This window comes from Diabrotica virgifera, chromosome 4 (genome assembly GCF_917563875.1).
Source record: "Diabrotica virgifera virgifera chromosome 4, PGI_DIABVI_V3a".
NCBI lineage: Eukaryota > Metazoa > Arthropoda > Insecta > Coleoptera > Chrysomelidae > Diabrotica > Diabrotica virgifera.
In genome coordinates this window covers 183,345,528-183,354,681 of record NC_065446.1, presented here as the reverse complement: position 1 = coordinate 183,354,681, position 9,154 = coordinate 183,345,528, and the positions used below count along the sequence as shown (strand labels likewise).

The 9,154-nt window shown below is 32.2% G+C and overlaps 1 long non-coding RNA gene across 1 annotated transcript; it reads left to right on the top strand.

Moving 5' to 3' along the window:
- The first annotated feature begins 448 nt into the window (after positions 1-448).
- Positions 449-2,379, top strand: LOC126884027 (uncharacterized). The gene is made up of 2 exons (XR_007697808.1): positions 449-1,095; positions 2,097-2,379. It is a non-coding gene; the product is annotated as an uncharacterized LOC126884027 (long non-coding RNA).
- Positions 2,380-9,154: the final 6,775 nt, after the last annotated feature.

Below are 9,154 nucleotides of genomic sequence, written 5' to 3'. Positions count from 1 at the left end.
AAATTATAAAAGTGATGACTTTCAATCGTCAAATATTTATAAAAACTGTGTGTTTAATGCTACTTACATAAATAAATTACAATAAAGTTTTGGTTTTGAACAGTTTTATTCATGAAATAATCGCAACGAATTGCACTTGACCTCTGAAATTAATATAGAATTTTTGCTCTCGTGACACTTTGACATAATTTCACTCGCCTTCGGCTCGGGAAATTAAAACTGTCAAAGTGTCACTCGGGAAAAATTCAATAATTTCAGAGCTCTCGTGCAATTACTGCTGATAATTCGATGAAATAAAATTATTTTGACATAATATTTAAAAGTCAGATTAGTAGACTTACAGCGGTTTTGAATCGTTGTCATGGAAACCAATATCGTCGTCGTGGTAACCCATTATATTGAATGTTTGGTTTTGACAACCTTGTCAAAGAATTAATTTGTGTATTTTAACCATAGAGGTATATATTGACATAGAGAGAGTGTCATTCGGAGCGAAGTGACGACACCATCTTTTTTCTTTGGATTAGTGCTACTTCACTCTTACACATAGTAAAGCTGCGACAGTATGATAAACGTCATTTTTAAGTTAGGAGCTTTAGGAGAAGTACGAAGTTAGCTGATGTCTTTCCTGTTATTTTTATTTAGTCACTGTTTACATTGGACATTGACATTTATTTGTAATTTGTAGATGTTTTTAGACGAATATTCTGTTTGGTTTTGTTTTTTATTGTTAATTGTGCAGCGAAATTGTGATAGTAAATTAAATATAAAGTTGTTTATAGCCTACAGAACTGAATTATCCCATAGTAATATCAGTTTGTGTCAATTTGTTTGTGTGTAAAAAAGAAAAAACACCTTTCCTTGTGTTTGACCGACTTGTAGCAAGGGCTTTCTTGAGAAGTCTGTAAATTGCGGGAATAGGACAGACAGGGATAAAATCCTCACTTTTTACTGTTCCCAAGGCTATGCATTTCCCCCATGCAATACATTTAAATGAATTTTATCCAAACAAAGGCAGGAACATTGGATAAAAGCAATAAAGAGAACAGACCACAAATTAAAATATGAGAGTATGTAGTAAACATTTTATAAGTGGTAAGTTTAAAGTAATTCAACTAAGTAATAAGTTTTTAAAATGTCTACAATAAAAATATATATGTACTTACCAATTCGGTTCTAGTTTAGAACAAGGGTTATGTAAAGAAAATCATGCTTGACCATGTAAGATATAGTGTATTACAATATGGTTAAATGCAAAGCTTAATAATGCCTTAATGCATATAGCCTGCCTAAACTGTCCTTAAATCTTCTTCTTCTAATGACACTACAACCATTTGTAAATCTTTGCCTGCTTAACAGCATTCTTCTATTCTGCCCTGTCGCTACTTTCCTGCACCACTGCCTGATATTTATGGTTTTAAGATCCTTCTCTACATCGTCTATCCATCTGTTACAGGGCCTTCCTCTTGTTATATTTCCTTGGGGCTTCCATCTCTGACATCACAGCTCGATTATCTAACATTTTTTCTAAGCGACCAAGAAAGTTTAGTCTTTGAGACTTAAAAAAATCTAACAATATCTGCGCTCTGCATTAGTTCATTCAGCTTGTGGTTCATTTTAATTATCCATGAACCATCTCTACAATGTGTTGGTCCAAATATGTTCCTTAGTATTTTACGCTCAAATATTCTCAGTTGATTTTCATTAGTGGTTGAGATGGTCCACATTTCACATCCATATGTGACCACTGGTGTAATTACTGTTTTGTAGATTCTAAGCTTATACTCACGATTCAGTAACAGTAACTTACTTTTCATTACGTCTTTGTATGCATAAAAACACTTCTTATTACCGATAAGAATCCGTTGTAATATTCCATTTAGGTATTTTTTTTACTTTCATTAATATATAGACCAAACATAGCAACTTCCTGTTTCAGCTCTATAGCTTTTTCGCTTAATACATTTTTGTTGTGGCTTATTATGGCAATTGTCCTTAAATAATGTTAAAATACTCTTGTGATATTTTGTCATATTTGTATGATTTTTTTATGGTATACAATTTAGAGTTTTTATTTATGTATTTGTTGTTTTTAGGAATAAACACCAGCTATTTTAAATGTAGGAAAAGGAGAAACTGCTGGAATCTAATTTTACACAAATGTTTTTGACTATTGAAGATTTGGATAAACAACAGAAGTTACTTTGGGCTATAGCTATGTGCAGATTTATTTCCTTGTGGATTACTATGTTTATTCTTTTTAACTATACTTCCTATATTGTTTGTGAGATTAATATTATTATTTAATTGATTATATTAATATTTTGTAATAATAATCAATGCTTTGGTTTAACAAATAGACAACTTAGAATAGAAAAATGCTTTATTGTCATGGAAAATTGTACAATTTATACACAAAACTTACAGAGTCATAAAAAACAATAATAAACTAAAACAATAACAAAAAAAAATGTTAGGATATAAAGAGACTAACGCTCATAATTGTATTGAAGGTTTTTATATCCTCTTTAAATCCTAACATTTACACAATGTGCTCATACCAGCAACAAGTTTTTATACTTGTGTAATATGAGTCCTATTTGAGAGTACCAGTAGTAATGCAATAGGTCTATAATTGCAGGCATTAGATTTTAGAGTAGAGTATTTATTGGTAATAATGTACAAATGTACTTTTACAGGTCAGCAATAATTAAAATTGTCTAAAATTACATTAAAAGTTGACAGTACTTCAGTAAAAAAAACCTATTACTAAAATTTAAAAACTAAACACTAATTAAATTACAGGACAAAACAAAATTTAGATCTGAAGTACTCCTCAAATGAGTAGAAAGCACCCATCAGAAGATAATTTTTAATTTGTCTCTTAAATTGGTTAAAATCAAGACTTTTAATAGATATTGGTATACAGTTATAAAATTTCAATGCTAGGTATCTGGTTCCATTTCTGGTCCTCTCAAGTCGACTGAAGTCTGGTACAAGGGCATCATGATTTCTAGTCTGATAAGTATGCTGTTGTGTTTTATACAGATCTACATTTTGATGAACATACAACAGGCACTGCATAATGTACACAGAAGGTAGTGTGAGAATCCTCAGGTTTCTGAAAGACTGCCTACAATCGTCCCGATAACCCTGACCTGTGATTATGCGAATACACTTTCTCTGCTGACCAAACACCTTATCTTATATTCACCACCCTTATGAAGAGGAATAATGATGGCTGTCTTTAGGCAGCTCTAGAAATTTACCTTTCTTAAGTGGCTATCCTAGTGTAAAAGTATGAAATTCATATACTTTTTTGGGAATTTCTAAAATAAAAAGTACTGTACCAATTATTTTGAAAATTTTTTGCTCAATTAGAAATCCAATGAAATCAATTAATTTGTGGTCATCTGATTGAATACAACCAATAAAACCAACATTATACTGAAAACAGATCCCATGGGCTGTTTTCACTCAATCATGTAGCTATGGATACCTACATTTCGTTTCATTTCGATTTTGACATTTCAAATATTCAATATTTCAAAATGTCACGATTTGGTTGTAATACTGATGAGAATATTAATGAAATTATTATTAATTTTATATCAGCAAAAAATTTTCTATCCGAATAACCCTCGAACATTGATAAATGCTCAAAAATTTTTTAACAACTTTCTCAAGCTTGTTGCTTACAGGCAACAGACCTCCGCCTACGGCGTCGGTCTGTTTCCAAGCAACAAGCTTTCGAAATCTGTTATAAAATTTTTTCGAACAATTATCAATGTCCTCGGGTTATTACTACTGAACATTTGTTATAAAAAGTACATGTGAAACAATTTTCATAAAAAAATATTGAAAATTAAACGATTTATTCGCCATCTACTAGCACCGTGAAAATAAAAACATAGCTCCACTGCTGCAGTGATTGGGACTAAAAGAGATCCTGAAACATAAAATATCAAAGTTATTATTGAAATATAGGTTATTTTCTATACCATCAAATAGGGATTTTTTAATCGGATAAAAAATGTCAATTTGGCGGTTTTTGAAACTGAAAATGTTCTAGCTAATTTAAAAAAATTTCAACACTTCGTCATTTTTCCAAAAATCCTAATTGATGGTATAGGAAATAACTTATATTTCAATAATCAATATGTATTTGCAATTTTATAATTCAGGATCTCTATTAGTCCCAATCGCTGCAGCAGTGGAGCCATGTTTTGTATTTTCACTGTGCCAGTAGATAGGGCATAAATCGTTAAATTTTCATTATTTTTTTTTATGAAAATTGTTTTACTTGTACTTCTTTTTATAATACATAGTCATGCAAATTTTCAAAACAATTGGTACAGTACTTTTTATTTTAGATATTCCCAAAAAAAGTATGTGAATTTCGTTCTTTTACACTAGGATAGCCCCTTAAAAGAGTCATTAGTGGGATGAGGACTCCCAACACATTTTCTGGGAGATTTGAGACAATTTTTATGGATAGTCCATCAGTACTACAGGAAGATTTGCTTTTGATACTATTGATTGTTTGGATCAGTTCAGATTAATCAACTAGTCTTATAAATAATGAATTTGAGACCTTTCTTGAATTAGGGAGATAGGAAATCGGATCTTAACAAAATTGATCTCTTGTGACAAAATAGTTGATGTTATAATTTTACTCACATTAATAAAGTATTCATGGTCTAGAAGGGAAAATGTTTGAGCTTTGTGAGTTTGATTTCGAAGAAGATTGTTTATTATGGACCAAATTTCTTTTGCAACACTTTTAAAGCTTCTCAGATGATTTTGATAGTTTAATTTTTTAGCTGATTTTTTAAGTTTTAAATAGGTTGCCCTGTACTTAGTGATATATTCAGTAACAGAGACGTTGGTAGTAAATTTCTTGATGTACAGGGTTATTCAATATATTTTGCCCCCCCCCCCCCCATATATATTTTTGACATACAGTAGAACCCTGCAAATCCGAACTAACGGAAAGTGAAAATTTTTTTAAAAATTCAAGACAAAAACTTAAATACATGTTTATTATACAAAGTATAACCAGAAAATTGAACAATATTGGATTCGTAGGACTTTGACATTTAAAATTTCTTAAAAATAAATACGTAGGTACTTTATATGTAGTGCTTATAAAGGTTAAACATAAATTTACTTCGGTTTTCTCATAGCCAGGTTACACGTTTTGCAGGAGAGCTTTGAATTACTGGTTAGGCTGACTTTCGAATAATCCGAACTTTTCAGAATCCGAACAGGCTGTCCCCCCAATTAGTTCGGATTTTCGGGGTTCTACTGTATACAACATACTAGTGACGTCATCCATCTGGGCGTGATGACGTAATCAAATATTTTTTTAAATGAGAATAGCCAATTCATGAATCTGACAAACCATGTACAGCTTTTGAGGAAAGTGGATGCCTTTACCAATTTTGTCGTATTCCTCTTGGGGTGACCAATGGAGTATCATATTTTTAGATAGCCATTGATTATCAATAAAAAGGAAAATCTACAAGGGGTTTACGCTTATTTAGATGACGTAACAGTTAGTGGTGAGGATCAAGATAGCTATGATTTGAAGTTTTTAAATGCCGTTAAAAAATATGGGTTAACTTTAAATCAAAATAAATGTCACTACAATCAAAAGCTATAAATATTTTGGGATATACAATATTGCACTTCTATGGACAGTAATTAATGAAAAATAAATTCTCATTGTTGAAACAGATACATGAATGAATTTGCTATTGCTATCATGCTGAGTCAATCTGGAAGACCCGTTACTTTTTTCTCACGTATCCTCACAGATTCTGAACAAAAAAAAATTGATGAATTTTTAAGATTTCCATGCTAAGATACGTCCAGTCAGACAGGGGGACTAGCTTGACTTACCAAGAATTTATTAATTACCTACACTCTAAAGGAATATCTTCAAGTAGAACAACACCATATTGAAGGAAATGGTTAAGTTAAAAGATACAATGGAGTTATATGGAAAGCAGTGAATCTAGCATTGAAAACCAGAAATTTAGACATCACTAAATGGAAAAATGTTCTATATACCAGATGCTCTGCACTCTATATGAAGTTTACTGTCTACAGCAACCAATTGTACACATCATGAACATGTGTTTACTTATCAATGAAGATCAACTAGCAGAAATTCTATTTCTTCATGAAAGATTCAGACAAAGTATTACTAAGAAAATTTGTATGAATGAGTAAGTTTGATCCTTTAGTTGAAAAGGATTATCTTTTAGAAGCCAATGTAGAGTATGCCTTAATGCAGTATCCAAACAGAAAGAAAAGTACAGTTGCAACGAAGTACTCAGCTCCTAAAAGTGACCTAAAATTATTGAATCACAATAGTGATTAAGATGAAAATGAAAGTCCAAATAATACACTAAAGAATTCCACTACCAAATTAATATCAGATGAGACAGAAAATTTACCTGTTTAAGAACCGAATCAAGTCCCTGATGATAATCATGAACCAATATTAGAAAATTCAGATTTTCAATCTAGCCATAAATAAGCTAGAACTAAAAATAAACTAAGATATTTCCAACATTTTGTTCAAAAATAGAAATAGGGCCGGATTAAATTATTTGGGTTATGTTGTCTTGTCACTTGTCATAATAATTAAAGAAAAAAGAAGAATAAAGTAATTCTCCTTATTTCACTTGCCGTCCCGTACCCCCACTTAGTTTCATGTTATGTTTCTCGATACATTGTGCTAGAAAGAGATACCGCAAACCAGTCGAAGAGATCTTGTCGTCAGTGGTGGCGGAGTGAGGGCTCACTCTATGTTAATATATACCTCTATGATTTTAACAACTATCCGTGTTTTCATCAGTACAGGGTGTTTTTAAATAAGTGCGACAAACTTTAAGGGGTAATTGTGCATGAAGAAATAATGACCATTTGCTTTATAAGCATATGTTCACAAATGATTCGTTTCCTATATACGGGATGTTGATTTTTTTTTACAAGCTGACAAATCCGGTTGAGATATTCGAATGAAATGTGGTAGGCTTTAAGAGATACTCTTAAAACATACCAATCGCGCCTAAAGAATTAGACATAACTTCAAAAATGTGGAAAAAAATAAACACCAAATACTTAAGGCAATAATCGAAAGTTACTTACTGTCTGGCTTAAGACGAAATAAAAGAATATAAAACAGAATAAATGGAATGTGTTGGGGAAATCGCTTGGTTGAATAACTCGCTTCTGTAAAAAAACTCATACTCTTTGACTTTATTACCTTAAAAAAAACAAACTTTAAACAATTCTGCATTGTGTCTCATATTGTCTCATATTGTCTACGTCGTGTCACCTTTGGCCAGTCCGAATGGGCGTCGACAACTGCATCTACTCCAAGCGCCACGCCAACTGCACTCATGTTTAATTCTCCGTAACAGAATGGACATTGTTTTGGAGAAAAAGCTACAGATTAACACGTATAGACAAAGTGAGAAATAAATGAATTAGAGAACTAAATAATCTGAAGTACACACTAAATAATTAAATAAACAAAACGAAAATTTACTATGGAATGGACATATGCGAAGTATGGCCTAGACAAGAATATCCTAAGAACTTGGAAATGGAAATTAAAGGAAAAGAGTCCATGTATTACAGTGGAGTGGGCAAATAAGAACAGAAATGGAATAAAGAGACCTCTCCGAAGAAGATATATAGGACAAGAAGAAATGGCGATTGGGATGTGGTAAACGGCAAACATAATATGCTGTGTGAAGCCACGAATAAGTAAGTAAAGGGTGATTCATTTATAGGTACTTTTTTAAAAAAGAGAAAACAATGAAAAAAATGAATTTTATTTGAAAATTTTTACTGTCGTATAAAAGAACCATTCTTTACAATTACTTCTTAAAGATAATTTCTTTCAAATGTTCACCGTGACTGCGTTTAAGATGGTCAACTCTGAAGGTCTAATTATCGATGACGCGTTCAAGCTTTTTGCTTGGTATTTGACCATTGACTCGAGTAATACTTGGCCTCCAATTCCAACAAACTACCTACTATACCAACGAATAAAGAGGTATCGAAGGAAAACATAGTATATGCCACTTCAAGTACCCAAACTGAAGACACCCAGCATTTCGAAACCAGTACAGTCAAAAAAACAAAAATTGCAGAAGATAAATGTCACTTTGTCGTCATTAGCAACTTAGCCCCAATATACACACCTATACAAGTAGTTCATTACATTAAAGAGAAGCTAGGTATCAAGGAATTTATAAGATGTTACGCCCTCCTTAAAGATTCCAACTCAGACACTGGCTCCTCATTCAAAATAGGTATTAAGTCTAAAACATCTATTGACTTATTATTTAATAAAGAAATTTGGCCACCGGGTGTAAACGTTAAGTGGTCTACAGAATCCTTATACTCCAAACCAACGACTTCATCTGAGACAGATATAAATCGGAAGAACATCAGAAGCACGGTTAACTTGGAAAATCCAATTACCATTCCAAGTAACAACAAGAATGAAGTTGATAACACAAATATACTGACAGAAAAGCAGGCCATTGCAATGTGCAAATCTAAAGATCCTTTCCGTTCTCATATTAATTTCATTAAGAAGATACTTTAGAACCATCGATAAATCTGGATCATTTGACCCCACCAAGAGTTAGATTGACCAATAACTCGAATAGTCGATATCTTTTAGCCAGATTAAGGGAATCGGATATCTTGAAGGCCATTAAAATTCATCTTGCTTTTCTACACGACCAACCTGCATCAGTATTTTATGATGGGTATACCAACACAAGTGTTAAACTGTTTCTGGCTTCCGAAGGACTTCCGACTAAGAGTGAAGATCTAAGAAAAATTCTTCTAGAATTCAACAATGCTTATGGAATTGGTGCAGATGAAGTAGACGCTGATCTTGCTGCTTTTAGGTCTTTTCTCACTTTGGAAAGAATTATTCACCTGCAAAAATCAAGGGAATGTCACCGAAATTATTATTCCACTAGCTCTCCAAGACGAAATTTTTAAATAATACGACGTGTTCTGAGGAACTAGAAACCTCGAATAATTTTAGTGATGACAACTTTAGTATGGTTCTGATTAATATTCGTTCTATAAGAAATAAAACTGACGAATTGTT